The following is an 18407-nucleotide window of genomic DNA, read 5'->3' as shown; positions in this document are numbered from 1 at the left end:
GGTCAAGATTCAGTGAGTCTCTTCTGAGAAAATAATGACCATTAATTTGAGGACCCTCAAGTCTCAGTTTCTCACGCCATCCAATACAACTGTTGAAAGCTTGGCGAATTTCTCTTTCTCTGAGCAGCAGCCCTCTGTCCAGGTAAAGTCCTGTTCTTTAGCCCACTCTCAGAATCACCAAAGGCCTGGGAAGGAAAATACACATGCTCCTGGTAGCTCAACTCTGAAAGGTCCTCCTTTATCTGGAATTTTAGTTTCTTCTCTTGAATCTGCCTGCAATTCAGGAGATGCAAGTTCAACCCCTGCATTGGGGAGATCGCCTAGCAGAGGAAATGACAGCCTACTTCAATATTCTTACCTGAAGAATCCCATGGACAGAGGAGACAGGCAGGCTACCATCCATGAGGTAGCAAAGAGGCAGACATGACTGAGCACAAACATGTTAGTTTTTACTACTATCATGGCTTGATGATGTTTTCAAATATGACTTTTGTAACATCTGACTCATGTGGTGTCAGAGACAGCTGCTTATCCCAACAACCTCATCCTAACCCAACTAAATTTTTTAATATCTGAAAGCTACCTCAAAAGCTAAGGAATCTTCCAAACACACAATTACAAAATGAAAAAAAAAAAAAAAAGATCAACAGAGCATAGTAGTTAAATATGATTGGAGGAGGAAAAGGATGCCATTATATGTTGGTCTATTGAGTAAAGTGAAAGTAAAACTGTTAGTCACTCAGTCGTGTCCAAGTCTGTGTGACCCTATGGACTGTAGCCCTCCAGCCTCCTCTGTCCATGGAATTCTCCAGGCAAGAATACTGGGGTGGGTAGCCATGCCCTTCTACAAGAGATCTTCCTGACCCAGGGATCAAACCCACATCTCCTGTGCCTCCTGAATTGCAGCTAGATTCTTTACAGTCTGAGCCATCAGGGAAGCCCTGTCTACTGAGTGAAGTCTTCAGTAAACCAGCTACAAATGGATAACTGCAGGTAGTTCTCTTAGTAAAAGCAGTTAATCCTGAAGCCTGAACACTATCCAAAAAGGATCCAATGAGTGTGACTTGCAATCTTGGCCTTTGCTAGGCAAATATGATCATCTTCCACGTGTCAAAGCATATCATGTAAATGATGTACATGAGAACATTCTAGAGATTTCCAAGCAAAAAGAGATCACAGTGAGAAAAATGTAAACACTCTTAGTTTGGATGCATCTAATCTTAGAGGTCTACCAGAAAGAGACTCACAGACTTACGAGCTTATGATTGCTGTGGGGAAGGATGGGAGCATGGGGAAGGGATAGTTAGGGAGTTTGGGGTCGCTGTGTACACACGGCTATATTTAAAATGGATAACCAGCAAGGACCTACTGTATAGCATACAGAACTCTGCTCAGTGTTATTTGGCAGGCTGAATGGGAGGGGAGTTTGGAGGAGAATGTATACATGTATATGTTTGGCTGAGACCCTTTGCTGCTTGCCTGAAACTATTACAACAGTGTTTGTTAATTTGCTATACCCCCATACAAAAAAAGAAGTTCAAAAGTATCTTAGAGGATTCCCATGTCTCTAGAGCAGTGATGTTCACATCACTGACTTCTGGTAACATGAATCCCTTTATGCTTAATTGGTGGCTCCTTAAGACTGTTAATTTCACCAAATGAATGTGACATTATACTAAATTCTACCAGTTATATAGGAGTCATGTGGTTCTTTACATTAATGGTGACTGAAAATGTGGCTCCGGAGTCATATAACTCTGGCTATCCCTGCCATTATCCACACTTTATACCATTTCCCTTTCCAGCTCTTACAGAGATCTATTATAAGCTGGTAAAAAAAAAAAAGTACTGAATAGCCAAAATATCTTTGGATGTTCTCTTCCTTTGTTGGAGAGTCACTGAAAAATATAAGCTCTGCTGAAAATAAGAGATGCTAAAACTGAGGTCTAGTTTTCATGAAATCAAAAGAAGGTCTCTCTATTGCTGTTCTGTGAGTAAATCCTTCTGCCTTTCAGACTCTCTACTCCTGGCTCCTCCTAAAAGGGTCACCAGGCTAGGAAAGGCAGCAATGGTCAGACCCCATGGGATGTCCTGCACTGCAGCTCAGAGTCAAGTCTTGCCCTGGGCACTCACCTAAAACAAACAGGACAAAATTCTAAGAGCTGTACAACCTAAGGCCAAAGTTGTAGTTTTTTGTTTTTTTTTTTTGAGAGGGTGATATTGGCAAATATACATTACTCTGTATAAAATAGATAACTAATAAGAACCTACTGTATAGCACAGGGAACCCTACTCAATGCTCTGTGACGTCCTAAATGGGATGGAAATCCAAGGAAGAGGGGATATATGTCTGGCTGATTCCCTTTGGTGTACAGCAGACACTAATGCAACATTGTAAAGCAACTCTATTCCAATAAAAAATAAACTAAAAAATAGATATTTAGCTATTTTTAAAACAGAAATAAAGAATAAAAGACTCTTTATACCACAAAAACAGAATATAAAAATGTGTTTACAGGCACCAAAGATATGAACTAATAATTTGCTAAACAACTGCTCATTATAGTTGAGAATTCAACTCCTGCTGACTTCCAAAGCCCGATATGAGAATATTAACATTTCAGGACATAGAACACTCAATTCAAGTATAATATATCCATAATAATAGCTTTTTGGTAAGGTCAAACCTCCATCACTGTTTTCATTTCCCTTCCTCTATTTCTTCACTTCTCCAACATACAAAAATAATTGTACCATCATTCTGAAAAAGGAAAAGAAAGTCAATAGGAGCTGATCTCTTGACCCCAGCACTAGACATGGTTGACCTGGGTTGAATATGTGCTACCCTAGAAACTTTCTACCCTAGAAAGAAATAATACAAATCTATAATTGATAAAGAGGATAATGGAATCAATGGAAGTAATTATTTCTTTCCCCTAAGCATTAAATATTTTAGAGGTACATGTATCAATTTTTTTTTACTTGTATTATCTCACTTAATTCCTTAGTTCAGGGTTATATTACTTTCTCTGGCCCATTTTACAGATGAGAGAACTCAGATTCAGAAACCTGGAGTGATTTGCCCACTTCAGTAGCAAGTTACAGATCAGATTTGAAATGCTCTGCTTAAAGCATCTGCACCCCTTCCACAACAGTGTGCCTTTTCTGAGCCCAGACTGATGGTGACTTTAATAGTCTTCCCTAGGGCTGTTTAATGAGTTTCCAAAACCAAAAATCTATTAGCCTCAGGGAATAGAAACAGACACAATTCATCACATTACCAGACTCAAAAACACCATCCTTAATATATTAACAGCCCCCAATTAAGACCAGAGTCATGAGTTAATGAATGAGCCATTAGACAGAGTACAGTAATATCAACACAAGCACACGTCTATTAATATGTTGCTCAGTGAATTAGTCCCAGCACTGTAAAGGCTAAATAATTTCTAGGTAGCTTTAAAACGAAATTATTGTGATATCGCTTAGTATTTTAAGAGTTCATTTATAACTCAGTTTTTCATAACCCCAATCAAAAGAAGATCACCAAGCCCAGAGTAAAGAGCAATTGATTGATAAGATCAATTCACAAAGTACATTTTTTTCAACAAATTGGAAAAAAGCGGAGTACACAGACACAGAGGGAAGAGGCTTTTATCGTATCTATCCAATGAAGTGTTGTGGTCGTCTATCCTATTCTATTATCACATCACTTTCTTTCTCTATGGAATTCCACCAAACTATTGGATGGCCAAAAAGTTCATTCAGGTTTGTCTGCATGAGGTTATAGAAAAATCTGAACAAACAAATTTTTTGGCCAACCCGACATCTAATAATTTATTCAGTCATTAGGTCTAAGCATTGGCTGCACTTGAGAATCACCTGGTGAAGCTTTGAAAATGCTTTAAAAAATTCTTTCAGTTCAGTTCAGTGCAGTCGCTCAGTCCTGTCTGACTCTTTGCAACCCCATGAATCACAGCACGCCAGGCCTCCCTGTCCATCACCAACTCCCGGAGTTCACTCAAACTCATGTCCATAGAGTTGGTGATGCCATCCAGCCATCTCATTCTCTGTCGTCCCCTTCTCCTCCCACCCCAAATCCTTCCCAGCATCAGAGTCTTTTCCAGTGAGTCAACTCGTTGCATGAGGTGGCCAAAGTATTGGAGTTTCAGCTTTAGCATCAGTCCTTCCAGTGAACACCCAGGATTGATCTCCTCTAGAATGGATTGGTTGGATCTCCTTGCAGTCCAAGGGACTCTCAAGAGTTATCTCCAGCACCACAGTTCAAAAGCATCAATTCTTTGGCGCTCCGCTTTCTTCACAGTTCAACTCTCACATCCATACGTGACCACGGGAAAGACCATAGCCTTGACTAGACGGACCTTGGTTGGCAAAGTAATGTCTCTGCTTTTTAATATGCTATCTAGGTTGGTCATAACTTTCCTTCCAAGGAGTAGGCGTAATATGTAAAAAAAAAAAGCGTAATGTAAAAAAGTCTTTCCATTCCTTTTATTAATGGTTTCTAATCACTCAGAATTGTTTTTCATTGCTTTCCCTTCTCATTCACTCCACAAACCACCTTATGAGACAGCTGAGGCTAACACCTGAAGTTCCCTTCAACCTGCCTGAAAACAAAACTCCAAAACAAGTTAACTTTCTCCCCAGGTTACGTGGCTGATCCATAAAAGGGCAAGCATTTCAACACAAATCTGTGTTCTGAAACCAATGCTCTCAACCCCTCCAATGCTCTGTCATTTGCAGCTTAGGCTAAAACAAGAGTTCACATTCACTACGGTGGACCAAAGACAATGTAGAGAAATTGAAACAAAACTTTGCAGTTTCTCAGCAGCAGAGGGAAATGTGACTGTGGCATCTCAAATTGGGATGAGGGAAGATACTTCTCAAAAGATACACTATTATGAAAGAAATAGAGGGAAACAATAGAATGGGAAAGACTAGAGACTTCTTCAAGAAAATTAGAGATACCAAGGGAATATTTCATGCAAAGATGAGCACAACAAATGGCAGAAATGGTAGGGACCTAACAGAAACAGAAAATATTAAGAAGAGGTGGCAAGAATACACAGAAGAACTGTACAAAGAAATCTTCATGATCCAGATAACCATGACAGTGTGACCACTCACCTGGAGCCAGACATCCTGGAATGCGAAGTCAAGTAGGCCTCAGGAAGCATCACTACGAACAAGTCTAGTGGAGGTGATGGAATTCCAGTTGAGCTATTTCAAATCCTAAAAAATGATGCTGCGAAAGTGCTGCACTCAATATGCGAGCAAATCTGGAAAACTCAGCCGTGGCCACAGGACTGGAAAAGGTCAGTTTTCATCCCAATCCCAAAGAAAGGCAATGCCAAAGAATGTTCAGACTACTGCACAATTGCACTCATCTCACACGCTAGTGAAGTAATGCTCAAAATTCTCCAAGCTAGGCTTTAGCAGTACGTGAACCATGAAGTTCCAGATGTTCAAGCTGGATTTAGAAAAGGCAGAGGAACAAGAGATCAAATTGCCAATATCCACTGGATCATCGAAAAAGCAAGAGAGTTCCAGAAAAACATCTACTTTTGCTTTATTGACTGTGCTAAAGCCTTTGACTGTGTGGATCACAACAAATTGTGGAAAATTCTTCAAGAGATGGAAATACCAGACCACCTGACCTGCCTCTTGAGAAATCTGTATGCAGGTCAAGAAGCAACAGTTAGAACTGGACATGGAACAACAGAGTTGGTCCAAATCAGGAAAGGTGTACGTCAAGGCTGTATATTGTTACCTTGCTTATTTAACTTATATGCAGAGAACATCATGAGAAATGCTGGACTGGATGAAGCACAACCTGGAACCAAGATTGCTGGGAGAAATATCAATAACCTCAGATACTCAGATGACACCATCCTTACAGCAGAAAGCAAAGAACTACAGAACCTCTTAATGAAAATGAAAGAAGAGAGTGAAAAAGTTGGCTTAAAATCCAACATTCAGAAAACTGAGATCAAGGTATCCAGTCCCATCACTTCATGGCAAATAGATGGGGAAACTATGACAGATTTTATTTTGGGGGGCTCCAAAATCACTGCAGATGGTGACAGCAGACCCCGCTTGCTCCTTGGAAGAAAAGTTATGACCAACCTAGACAACATATTAAAAAGCAGAGACAGTTTACCAACAAAGGTCCATCTAGTCAAAGCTACAGTTTTTCCAGTAGTCATGTATGGATGTGAGTTGGACTACAAAGAAATCTGAGCACTGAAGAACTGATGCTTCTAAACCACGGTGTTGGAGAAGACTTTTGAGAGTCCCTTGGACTGCAAGCAGATCCAACAAGTCCATCCCAAGGGAAATCAGTCCTTAATATTCTTTGGAAGGACTGATGCTGAAGCTGAAACTCCAATACTTTGGCTACCTGATGCAAAGAACTGACTCAATGGAAAAGACCCTGGTACTGGAAAAGATTGAAGGCGGGAGGAGAAGGGGACAACAGAGAATGAGATGGTTGGATGGCATCACCGACATGATGGACATGAGTTTGAGTAGGTTCCGGGAGTTAGTGTTGTACTGGGAATCCTGGTGTCTTGCAGTCCATGGGGTCGCAGAGTCAGACACGACTGAGTGACTGAACTGAACTGTAGGTCTCCTGCGGGATGCACTCAGGGTTGTCTTAAAACAGCAGAGTGTTCAATTGAATGCTGTAAAATCTTCATAAGAAGAGAATAATGATGAAAAACTATGTTTCTGTAAAAGATTTATTTAAGGATTGGCTTCCAAACTTGGGAACACAATCTCATTAGTGGAGGACATCTCTTACCGTAACAAACCAGATGCCCATTGAATCCTGTGACACAACTGTGGGGACACAAAATGCCTGCATTGAACATCTTTTATTTTTTATTATTTATTTATTTGGCTGTGCCAGGTCCTAGTCGTGGCACTCGGGGTCTTGGATCTTCATTGCTGCACGTGGGATTTTTTTTTTTCTTCTCAGCTGTGTCATGTGGGATCTAGTTCCCTGAAGGGGGATAGAACCTGGGCCCCCTGCATTGGGAGCACAGAGTCTTAGCCACTGGACCACCTGAGAAGTTTCCAGTTTACATCTTATTCAAACTCCAGATCAGCAGTATGCTAATAAGGTCCAATCACGGGATCTGCAAGGTCAACACCATTTTCATAATAATTCTAATCCTTTCTACTTTCATAAATGTACAGTACAGAGTAGAATTTCCTAGATGCAACAAAAAATGTGGTTTGCCTACAGACTGAAAGATGACAACATAGGTCTCTCGTATTAATTAGACATTAAGAGACTTACTTAAACCAATGTAAACCAATGGCATTCTCCCAATATTCTTTTCAGTTTTTCAAAACAATTAATTAAAAAAAAACATGTAATATATATGCTAACATATAATAGATTTATTATTAGCTATTTTAAGTGAATTAATACATATTTTTTTAATTCTCTAAGTTTTAATTTTTAATGTGGTTAATAGCCACAGTTATTAAAATCCTCATAAACAAAAACCCCTTGCGATTCTGGAGAATATTTCAGTCTTAGTATTTTAAAGAAGATTTCTGCCATAGAATCTCTTTCAGAGATGGATATGATGTTTACTACATGAACTCACTCATCTAGTCGCTCTGAATCCCTATGGATTCCTTGAACTTGTCTTTCTCCATCTCCCTGCATTCCTTTGCCCACAATGATCTGTCATTCTAAGTGTGAGGGACATGAGTGTGAAAAGGGAATAATCAACTTATAGGCCTACATTCTAGCAACAGGAAGAGACGGAAACATCAAAATGGGTAAATTAGTAAGTGTGTATAGAAGTAAAATAGGGCAATGGAATGAAGAGTTAAATGGGTAGGAGAATTTTATGTCCAGTGGTGAGGGTGAATTTCTCTGAGCAGGTGACTTTAAGACCTACTAAAGAAGAGAAGCCAGTCCAGAGAAAAATAAGGTGGGATGGTGTTCCAGTCAAAAACAACATCAAGTGCAAAGGCCCTGAGGCCAGAGTGGCTGAAACAAGAGTAGTTGAAGGAGGAGGTAGAAGAAGAAGATAGATTAAAAGGAAGGGAGGCTTTGGTAGAGTCAAGTCTACATTCTAATTCCAATAGGAAACTATAGCAGGGTTTTGAGCGAAGAAGAGATGTGATCTTTCTCACACTTTAGAAATATTCTGATTGTATATGGACAGCAGACTACAGAAAGTCAAGAGTGGAAACGATGAACAGTTAGGAGTTATTTGCAAATTAGAGTTTTATTATGACTGCCTTACTTTTTTAGAGACAAGATCAAGTTACATATTTAGGTTTTAGAAGGATAATTGTTTAGGTAACCTTGAGTCATTTAATTTGTTTCTGAATATTGATAGAAAGTACTTTGATACTGAGAGAAAAGTAGTTTTTAAATTTCCTGCATGTGTAATTACATTAATCTCTAAGGATAATAATGCTCAACCATCATAAGAATATCTGTGGATGAATATTTAAATACATTTAGTGATAAATAATAAATGTACTATTTACATTACAAATATTAAAGAATAGCACAGCTCTTGAAACAGAAGAATCTTCAGAAGAAGCATCTACCTTAAAGCATGAAGGGACTCAATTCTCTGAAAAGAAATTATCAGCAAACTGAGTGGTAACAGAATTATAATTACTGAAGAAATCCCTACGAGTAGGATTTTTTATGGATGGATTCAGCATTTCTGGCAGGTACCCATGGCAGTACAATTCAGAGAATATTTTCATTGTTTCATCTTTGCATTTAAACCATATCAGCAAGCAAGGATTCAAAGATCCATGAATGGCAAATAATGATGGATGGATGGAAGATCATAAAAAGAAAGAACAGCATCTTTAATTTTGAAACCAAACCCCTTCTTTTCAGCACTCAGTTCAGTTCAGTTCAGTTCAGTCGCTCAGTCGTGTCCGACTCTTTGCGAACCCATGAATCACAGCACACCAGGCCTCCCTGTCCATCACCAACTCCCGGAGTTCACTCAAACTCATGTCCATTGAGTCAGTGATGCCATCCAGCCATCTCATTCTCTGTTGTCCCCTTCTCCTCCCGCCCCCAATCCTTCCCAGCATCAGAGTCTTTTCTAGTGAGTCAACTCATCGCATGAGGTGGCCAAAGTATTGGAGTTTCAGCTTTAGCATCAGTCCCTCCAATGAACACCCAGGATTGATCTCCTTTAGAATGGACTGGTTGGATCTCCTTGCAGTCCAAGGGACTCTCAAGAGTCTTCTCCAGCACCACAGTTCAAAAGCATCAATTCTTCGGCACTCAGCTTTCTTCACAGTTCAACTCTCACATCCATACATGACCACTGGAAAAACCATAGCCTTGACTAGACAGACCTTTGTTGGCAAAATAATGTCTCTGCTTTTTAATATACTATCTCGGTTGGTCCTAACTTTCCTTCCAAGGAGTAAGCGTCTTTTAATTTCATGACTGCAATCAGCATCCGCAGTGATTTTGGAGCCCAAAAAAATAAAGTCTGACACTGTTTTCCCATCTATTTCCCATGAAGTGATGGGACCAGATGCCATGATCTTTGTTTTCTGAATGTTGAGCTTCAAGCCAAACTTTTCACTCTCCTCTTTCACTTTCAAGAGGATTTTGAGTTCCTCTTCACTTTCTGCCATAAGGGTGGTGTCATCTGCATATCTGAGGTTATTGATATTTCTCCCGGCAATCTTGATCCCAGCTTGTGCTTCTTCCAGCCCAGTGTTCCTCATGATGTACTCTGCGTATAAGTTAAATAAGCAGGGTGACAATATACAGCCTTGACATACTCCTTTTCCTATTTGGAACCAGTCTGTTGTTCCATGGACAGTTTTGACTGTTGCTTCCTGACCTGCATACAGGTTTCTCAAGAGGCAGGTCATTTTCAGCACTAGACACTTGTAAATGGGACTTCTGAAAAGCTTCTTTTCATGTAAGCAAGATTTTGTACCTCATAGGGCCTGACTTAAAACACATCTTGGAGGAGTTTGGAATTAAGATACACACACTACTATATATATATAAAATAGATAATATATATATTATCTATATAATATATATTGTATATATATACTATATATGTATAATAGATAATCAACAAAGACCTACTGTATAGTATAGGGAACTCTACTCAATACTCTGTAATAAGCTAGATGAGGAAAAAGTTCTGGAAAAGAATACATATACATATATATATATATATATTTGTATAACTGAATCACTTTGCTGTATACCTGAAACTAACAACATTGTATATCAACTATATTCCAATATAAAAATAAAAATTTAAAAAATATATCTTGGAAATCCAACTCTAGATTTTTTGAAGTTAAAGCTGTAGAACATTGTTCATCTGCACTGAAGCTGCCTTTGAGATGCACTTTTCATTTTCTAATTAAAGCTTTTCTGTGTATTTTAACCAAAGACACACACATCCATAGGACGCACACTCATATTCAGTAAAGCAATTCAATTTAAAAAGGAACTATTCAACAAATGCCAAAATACTCCTATTTCTTCAGATCATTCAAAGCTTTTAATATATATCTTCTTGGATGTCAAAGGAATTTACTGCCTCAAGGAGACATTTACAACCTAGAATCTTTAACACTTAAAACTCTTAGCAGTTGGGAGTGTCTCCATCATTTTTAATGCACGTTTGTGCTTAAAATGAGTTTACAGTTGGTATACTGGCTGCCTCGGTGTCCAGAGAGGCAGGCTTTTTGGAGCTAATGAGATTGGGCACTTGAGAGTGAACTGCTTAAAACTAAGAGTGCCATGCATAGTCCACTCACAGGGACAAGAGAACCAAGTGACAATTTCATGAGTTCTTTTTATCAAAAGTTGTGCTTTCACTTTTCCCACTTCTGAAAGTGAATTTCCCTTTGATGTTATCAGTAAGAAACCTGCAATATTCTCTGATAAGGGCGCTCATTATTGGCACCAGATCATCCTAGACAGAATTCTGCCTTTAAGAGGAGCTGTTTCCAGGTAAAGATTTAACAACTGATTCTCAGAGGTTGGAGATGGGAGGAGAAGCTATGACTTCTAGAACGTGCCAATTTCCATGGTGAAAATACTCACCCTGGCCCATTACAAGCTACCACTTGGGATTGTGGAGCTGGGAAGAGGTGTGGATGATCAGCTCTCCAGGGCTGGTGGAAGCAGGTTCCAGCACCAACTATGGGATCATGGTAGAGAAGTCTACACAGCAGAGGAACCTGCGACCCAGGTCAACTGAGATCTCAGTATACTGTGAGCCTGCCTGCAGTCGGCTTGGGCATCTATTCCAGGAAAAACTAAGTACAATACCACTCTATTAACATTAATAATTGAAAGTAAAATTATCCTTAGTCTCATATCAGAGGGAATAAGACTGGATCTCAGAAATCAATGATTTTTTTTAAGTAGAGTTGATTTAGGCTTCCCTGGTGGCTCAGCAGTAAAGAATCCACCTGCAATTCAGGGAGATGTGGGTTCAATCCCTGCGTTGGGCAGATCCCCTGGAGGAGGGCATGGCAACCCACTCTAGTATTCTTGCCTAGAGAATCCCATGGACAGAGGAGCCTGGTGGGCTACAGTCCACAGGTTAGCAAAGAGTCAGACAAGGCTGAAGTGACTGAGCACGCACACATGCATAATTGATTTACAGTGACATGTTAGTTTCAGTTGTACAGCACAGTGGCTTGGTTTTATATATATATGTATTCTTTTCAGATTATTTTCTCTTATGAGTTATTACAACATTTTGTGTATCATTCCCTGTGTGATGCAGTAGGGTCCTTGTTTTTTACATATTCTATATACTGTTGCTAAGTCACTTCAGTCGTGTCCGACTCTGTGCGACCCCATGGACTGCAGCCCACCAGGCTCCTCCGTCCCTGGGATTCTCCAGGCAAGAAGAGTGGAGTAGGTTGTCATTTCCTTCTCCAATATTCTATATACAGTGTATATGTTAATCCCAACCTCCTCATTTATCCCTCCTCCTCTTTTTCCCATTGGTAACCATAAATTTGTATTCTATGTCTGAGAAATCAATGGTTTTAATCAAGTTTAAAACTCAGGGACCTCAAATATCTGGCTAAGAGGTGAGCAGTACTATCTATTCAATCAGATTCCCAGTAGCTTCTGAGAAATTCTTTAAAAATGAATGGAAACTTTGGCCATGGGAAAGACAGAGAAGCACACGAAGAATCTGGCTAATCAGAACTGGTCTCATGACATATCAGGGCTTTAGGGTTAGTTTCTAAGTGCCCTGGTAGCTAGTATTGGGATGCTGCAAAATGTTCTCTAACTTTAGAATCTCTTGATTGTAAAGGTTACAGGACACAGACCATGTTATGTATCAGTGTTTAGAAAAGTGTTGTCACTAAACGTACCACAAAGTTGGGGGAAAAAACCTAAGGTTGTGAGTATATGTCCTAACCCATAAATGGACTTATTCAAATAAAATATTTTTAGAGTTTAAACTCTTAAGAAAATCTTCCATTAAGGAATTTTTAATAGTTGTTTCAATTAAGCAAACAGACATTTCTTTAAGGGAATTGACATGCCAATAATTCTGTCGCCTTAAGTAAAGCTAACTTTTAGAACAGCTGTTTTGTACAAGTTTTATTTCACAGCTTATTCCAAACCAAGCTACACAATATGACAGTTTGGGCTTGTATTATCACGTTTCAGGGACTTCAGACAATTTTATACTATAAAAAAAAAGAAACTGACAGCTCTATGAGGCTTTTTTACTTTTTTCCCTTTCTTTGAAATAAAAAAAGGGGAAGGGGTAAATATGGCTAGACATTTAGTACAGGTTTTGTAATAATAGATTAGCAGACTTCCTACAGGGTTTCCCTTGTGGCTCAATGGTAAAGAATCCACCTGCCAAGCAGGAGATGTGGGTTCAATCCAAGATCCCTTGGAGAAGGAAATGGCAACCCACTCCAGTGTTCTGACCTGGGAAATCTCATGGACAGAGAAGTCTTGGCAGGCTACGGTCCATGGGGATCCCAAGAGTTGGACATGACTTGGTGACTAAACAATAACAAGCCTTCCTAAGCACATTAATATTCATAAAAAAGAGAAATGGAACAGAAGAGCATTAAATGCTATTCTTAAAGCAAAAGAGAAATATTTCTCGATGTCCTTGAGAAATGAATAGGGAACCTTATTAAAGAAGGAGAAAAACACTTATAGTGAGGAAAGTTAAGAAATAGGAAAAAAAGACAGGATCACATTTATCATCATGAAAACCCCCATCAGAGTGTTCTATCATTTATGAGCTAAGGTGCCTTGGGGCTAGAAAAGACATTAGAAATAATTTAATCCAGCAACTTGAAAAAGTATTGCAAAATGAAAAAAAAATTCCATTTCTTCCAGCTTTACTAGGGTATAACTGAGAAAAATTATACACATTTGAAGTATACAATGTAAAGATTTGATATACATTGTGAAATGATTACTGTAATCAGGCTAATTCACACATCCATCACCTCCCCTTGGTTACCTTTTCTGAAAGTGATAGAAGATCATCTCTTAGCAACTTTCAAGTATGCAATACAGTAGTGTTAATTACAGTCACCATGCTGTGCATCACATCCCCTGGAACTTCATCCTAGAACTGGAAGTGGATACCCTTTAATCAACATCTCCCTCATCTTACAATTTAGTGCAGAACAAAATTAGGTCCAGGTTCAGCTCAGTTGGTAAAGAATCTGTTGCAATGCAGCAGACCCTGGTTTGATTCATGGGTCAGGAAGATCCACTGGAGAAGGGATAGGCTACCCACTCTAGTATTCTTGGGCTTCCCTCATGGCTCATCTGGTAAAGAATCTGCCTGCAATGAGGGAGACCTGGGTTCAATCCCTGGGTTGGGAAGATCCCTTGGAGAAGGGAAAGGCTACCCACTCCAGTATTCTGGCCTGGAGAATTCCATGAACTGTATAGCCCATGGGGTCGCAAAGAGTCAGACAGACTGAGCAACTTTCAGTTTCACCCTTTGATCAATATCTCCCTCATCTCGCAATTTAGCTTAGAACAAAATTAGGTCCAGGCTCCATGTTTTTATTTTAAAAACTTATAAAATGGCAGACAAGTAGCCACAAGAAAAACTTTGAAGGATGGAAACAGATCCTGGGGAAGCAGCCGCCTCAGGTGCCTCTTGAGCATCTGGTCTGACTGCATCAGAGGCCTTCACTCTCCGTGTCCCTGCTCCTCAAAGCCAGGTTGTTGGATCTGAAGCATTGGAATCCTTTAGGAACTTGCTAGAAATGCAGAATCTCACGTTCAGCCCCAGACTGTAACTTAGACTCTTTGTTTCACAAGGTTCTCAGGTGATCCCTAAGTACATGAAGCTTTCAGAAGCTAAGATGCAAAGGATTCATTCTTTCAAAATGGAGGAGAGTTTGCTAAATGACCAAACCTTTCCTTTCTAGCCTTTATTTTTCAAATTCTTTTTTGTAGCAGTCAGGAAGACTGGAAAACAATAGTACACTTAGTTAAAATATATAAAGATGTATTTTATGATGTTACATTACAATGAGGTTCCCATATTTAAGAAAAGGACTTGTACGTAAGTACTCTAAAATTCAACAGCAAAACTACATGATCTTATTGTGATTACAGGTACAAAACTCACTTGTTTTTGTTTGGTTTTGCTTTGTTTTATAATGCATACTGCATTTGGGTAGTTGGTGAGCTTCATTTAAATAAAGGATGGAGAAGCAAATTCTCTAGGGAGCAACCATACCCATGGCAACTGCTCCCCTGAAATCCCATTAGAAGTTTGGCCTTCTAAGACCTCCCAAGGAGGATGTCTATAACTTGGTCTGATTAATGTTCTGTCTGCGACTTTCTGGGAAAAAATGCGGGAAAAAAAAGTCTCGCTAAGGATCCAAGAATTCCCAAAGCAGCTGGAGGAGTTATAAAAGGAAAGGCATCTGACCATTTCCATGGGAGCTTCTTCACTTCTCCCATTTTCTTTATTTATAGTAACTCAGATTAAATTTTTCAACACACAACCAAAAAAATGCTAGTGAGCTGGTTCCTAATGTTTGCTTGTAGTACAGGATGCTTCTCTTCCCCAGTTCACCTCTGGTCCTGTTATTTTTTTTATTCCAAACTATCTTGTGTTAAGGGCTTCTCAGGTGGCTCAGTGGTAAAGAATCCACCTGCCAACACAAGAGACATGGATTTGTTCCCGGGTCGGGAAGATGCCCTGGAGAAGGAAATGGCAACCCACTCCAGTATTCTTGCTTGAGAGGAAATCCCACGGACAGAGCAGCCTGGCAGGCTATAGGACATAGGGTCATAAAGCGTCAGACACTACTGAGACTAAACAACAACGATCTTGTGTTAATTCCTCACCTCATCTTACCCCTTAGAATTTAGCTGTTAATAGCAGCCTTGTTTTTCTGTCTCATGAGATCAAGTTTCTCACGTATACCTTTAAGGATGGCTTTGTTTTCATATATCAGAAGTGAATAAATATACAAATCTAGTTGACATTTAATATTTATTCACATTTTTTGTTATGTCAGTCTTATTTATTTTTAAGCCACTAAAATATAAATCCAAAATTTAAAAATCGTGCCTTTAAACACCCTTGGGAGACAGGCAGAATCAATCATCAAACTGTAGAACACACAGAATGGAGAGTCAACTGACTTTTCAAAAGTTGTTAATCTATTTTTGGAGAAAGGAGACTGCATAACTGTATAACCACATGTGTATAGTTTAATATGTACAAATTAACAACAGTGTAACCAGTACCACCTACCTTGTCCATGAAAGATAACTGCTGTCCTTTTCCTTTCTTAACAGCATTGTCACTAAACAAGAACACATGGACTTTCTTTTTCCCTATATTTTTACCTATTATAAAATACACAAATGCTATATATATATATATATATATATCACTGTGACTTGCTTTGCTTACTCATTGGGTTTTTTTTTTTTTTGCAATTTATCCAAGTTGCTACATATAACTAAGGTTCATTTATTTTCATTGCCAGATAGTAATTTATTATATGACTATACCACAATTTATTTACCCTTATTACTCTAGATGAATATTTGGATTATTTCCATGTACTGGCTGGAATGAACCTGCTATTGTAAAATTCTTTACCCATATTCCGGAGTACATGTGCAAAATCACTTTTTAGGATAATTACCCAGGAGAATTGCTAGATCTTTAGATATCACATCTTTCACTAAACTAGAATGCTAAATTGATTTTCAAAATGGTTATATCATTTACCTCCAACTGCATGAAAGCCTCACACCTTTATTGATAGATATGTGAAATAATGAGATTTTTAATTTTTTTGCCATCAGTGGATGTGTAATTATACTTCATCATAATTTTAATTGACATTTCTCAGTTTAATGAGGCTGATTCCCAAACGTTTGCTGGTCACCTGAATTTTCTCTTTGGTGAAGTGCTGGTCCAAATCTTTTGTCTTTTTTCCTACAATTATTTGTCTTATTTTTATTGACTTGTTAAGATATTAAGAAGCGGTGGCAAGAATATACAGAACTATACAAAAAAGATCTTCACAACAAGATAATTACATGGTATAATCACTCACCTAGAGCCAGACATCCTGGAATGCAAAGTCAAGTGGGCCTTAGGAAGCATCATTATGAACAAGGCTAGTGGAGGTGACAGAATTCCAGTTTAGCTACTTCAAATCCTAAAAGATGATGCTGTGAAAGTGCTGCACTCAATATGCCAGCAAATCTGGAAAACTCGGCAGTGGCCAAAGGACTGGAAAAGGTCAGTTTTCATCCCAATCCCAAAGAAAGGCAATGCCAAAGAATGTTCAGACTACTGCACATTTGCACTCATTTCACACGCTAGTAATGTGAAAATTCTCCAAACCAGGCCTTAAAAATACATGAACCGTGAACTTCCAGATGTTCAAGCTGGATTTAGTAAAGGCAGAGGAACCAGAGATCAAATTCCCAACATCCGTTGGATCATCAAAAAAGCAAGAGAGTTCCTGAAAAACATTTACTTCGGCTTTATTGACTATGCCAAAGCCTTTGACTGTGTAAATCACAACAAACTGTGGAAAATTCTTCAAGAGATGGGAATACCAGACCACCTGACCTGCCTCTCGAAAAATCTGTATGCAGGTCAAGAAACAACAGTTAGAACCGGACATGCAACAACAGACTGGTTCCAAATCAGGAAAGGAGTACATCAAGGCCTGATATTGTCACTCTGCTTATTTAACTTCTATGCAGAGTACATCATGAGAAACACTGGGCTGGATGATACATAACCTGGAATCAAAATTGCCGGGAGAAATATCAATAACCTCAGATATGCAGATGACACCACCCTTATGGCAGAAAGTGAAGAGGAACTAAAGAGCCTCTTAATGAAAGTGAAAGAGGACAGTGAAAAAGTTGGCTTAAAACTCAACATTCAGAAAACTAAGATCATGGCATCTGGTCACATCACTTCATGGGAAATAGATGGAGAAACAGTGGAAACAGTGACAGACTTTATTTTTTGGGCTCCAAAATCACTGCAGATGGTGACTGCAGCCATGAAATTTTAAGACCCTTGCTCCTTGGAAGGAAAGTTATGACCAACCTAGACAGCATATTAAAAAGCAGAGACACTACTTTGCCAACAAAGGTCTGTCTAGTCAAAGCTATGATTTTCCCAGTAGTCATGTATAGATGTGAAAGTTGGACTATAAAGAAAGCTGAGCGCTGAAGAAGTGATGCTTTTGAATTGTGTTCTTGGAGAAGACTCTTGAGAGTCCCTTGGACTGCAAGAAGATCCAACCAGTCCATCCTAAAGGAAATCAGTGGTGAATATTCATTGGAAGGACTGATGCTGAAGCTGAAACTCCAACACTCTGGCCACCTGATGCGAAGAACTGACTGATTTGAAAAGACCCTGATGCTGGGAAAGGTTGACGGTAGGAAGAAAAAGGGACGACAGAGGATGAGACGGTTGGATGGCATCACTGACTCAATGGACATGAGTTTGAGTGAATTCCAGGAGCTGGTGATGGACAGGGAGGACTGGTGTGCTGCAGTCCATGGGGTCGCAAATTGTTAGACACGATGAGTGACTGAACTGGACTAAACTAGATGTCCTTTATATACATACATACATGCTGCTACTGCTACTGCTGCTAAGTCACTTCAGTCGTGTCCGACTCTGTGTGACCCCATAGACGGAAGCCCACCAGGCTCCCCCGTCCCTGGGATTCTCCAGGCAAAAACACTGGAGTGGGTTGCCATTTCCTTCTCCAATGTGTGAAAGTGAAAAGTGAAAGTGAAGTCGCTCAGTCGTGTCCGACCCTTAGCGACCCCACGGACTGCAGCCTACCAGGCTCCTCCATCCATGGGATTTTCT

The 18407-nt window shown here is 39.4% G+C and overlaps 1 protein-coding gene across 4 annotated transcripts in view; it reads right to left on the bottom strand.

Moving 5' to 3' along the window:
- INPP4B (inositol polyphosphate-4-phosphatase type II B) overlaps positions 1 to 18407 on the bottom strand; it is an 894316-nt gene that overhangs the window by 318556 nt on the left and 557353 nt on the right. Inside the window, exon 2 of one of the 4 annotated variants that reach the window (XM_055404685.2) lies at positions 13527 to 13640. The exons of the other annotated variants lie outside the window; for them this stretch is intronic. The gene's annotated coding sequence lies outside the window, so the exon portion shown is untranslated. The remainder of the gene's footprint in view (positions 1 to 13526; positions 13641 to 18407) is intronic. 4 annotated transcript variants of the gene reach the window in all.

Source organism: Moschus berezovskii, chromosome 19 (genome assembly GCF_049115385.1).
Source record: "Moschus berezovskii isolate FMDL1 chromosome 19, NW_MosBer_1.0, whole genome shotgun sequence".
NCBI lineage: Eukaryota > Metazoa > Chordata > Mammalia > Artiodactyla > Moschidae > Moschus > Moschus berezovskii.
Note: the sequence above shows the minus strand (reverse complement) of the source record. Positions and strands in the feature narration are given on the sequence as shown.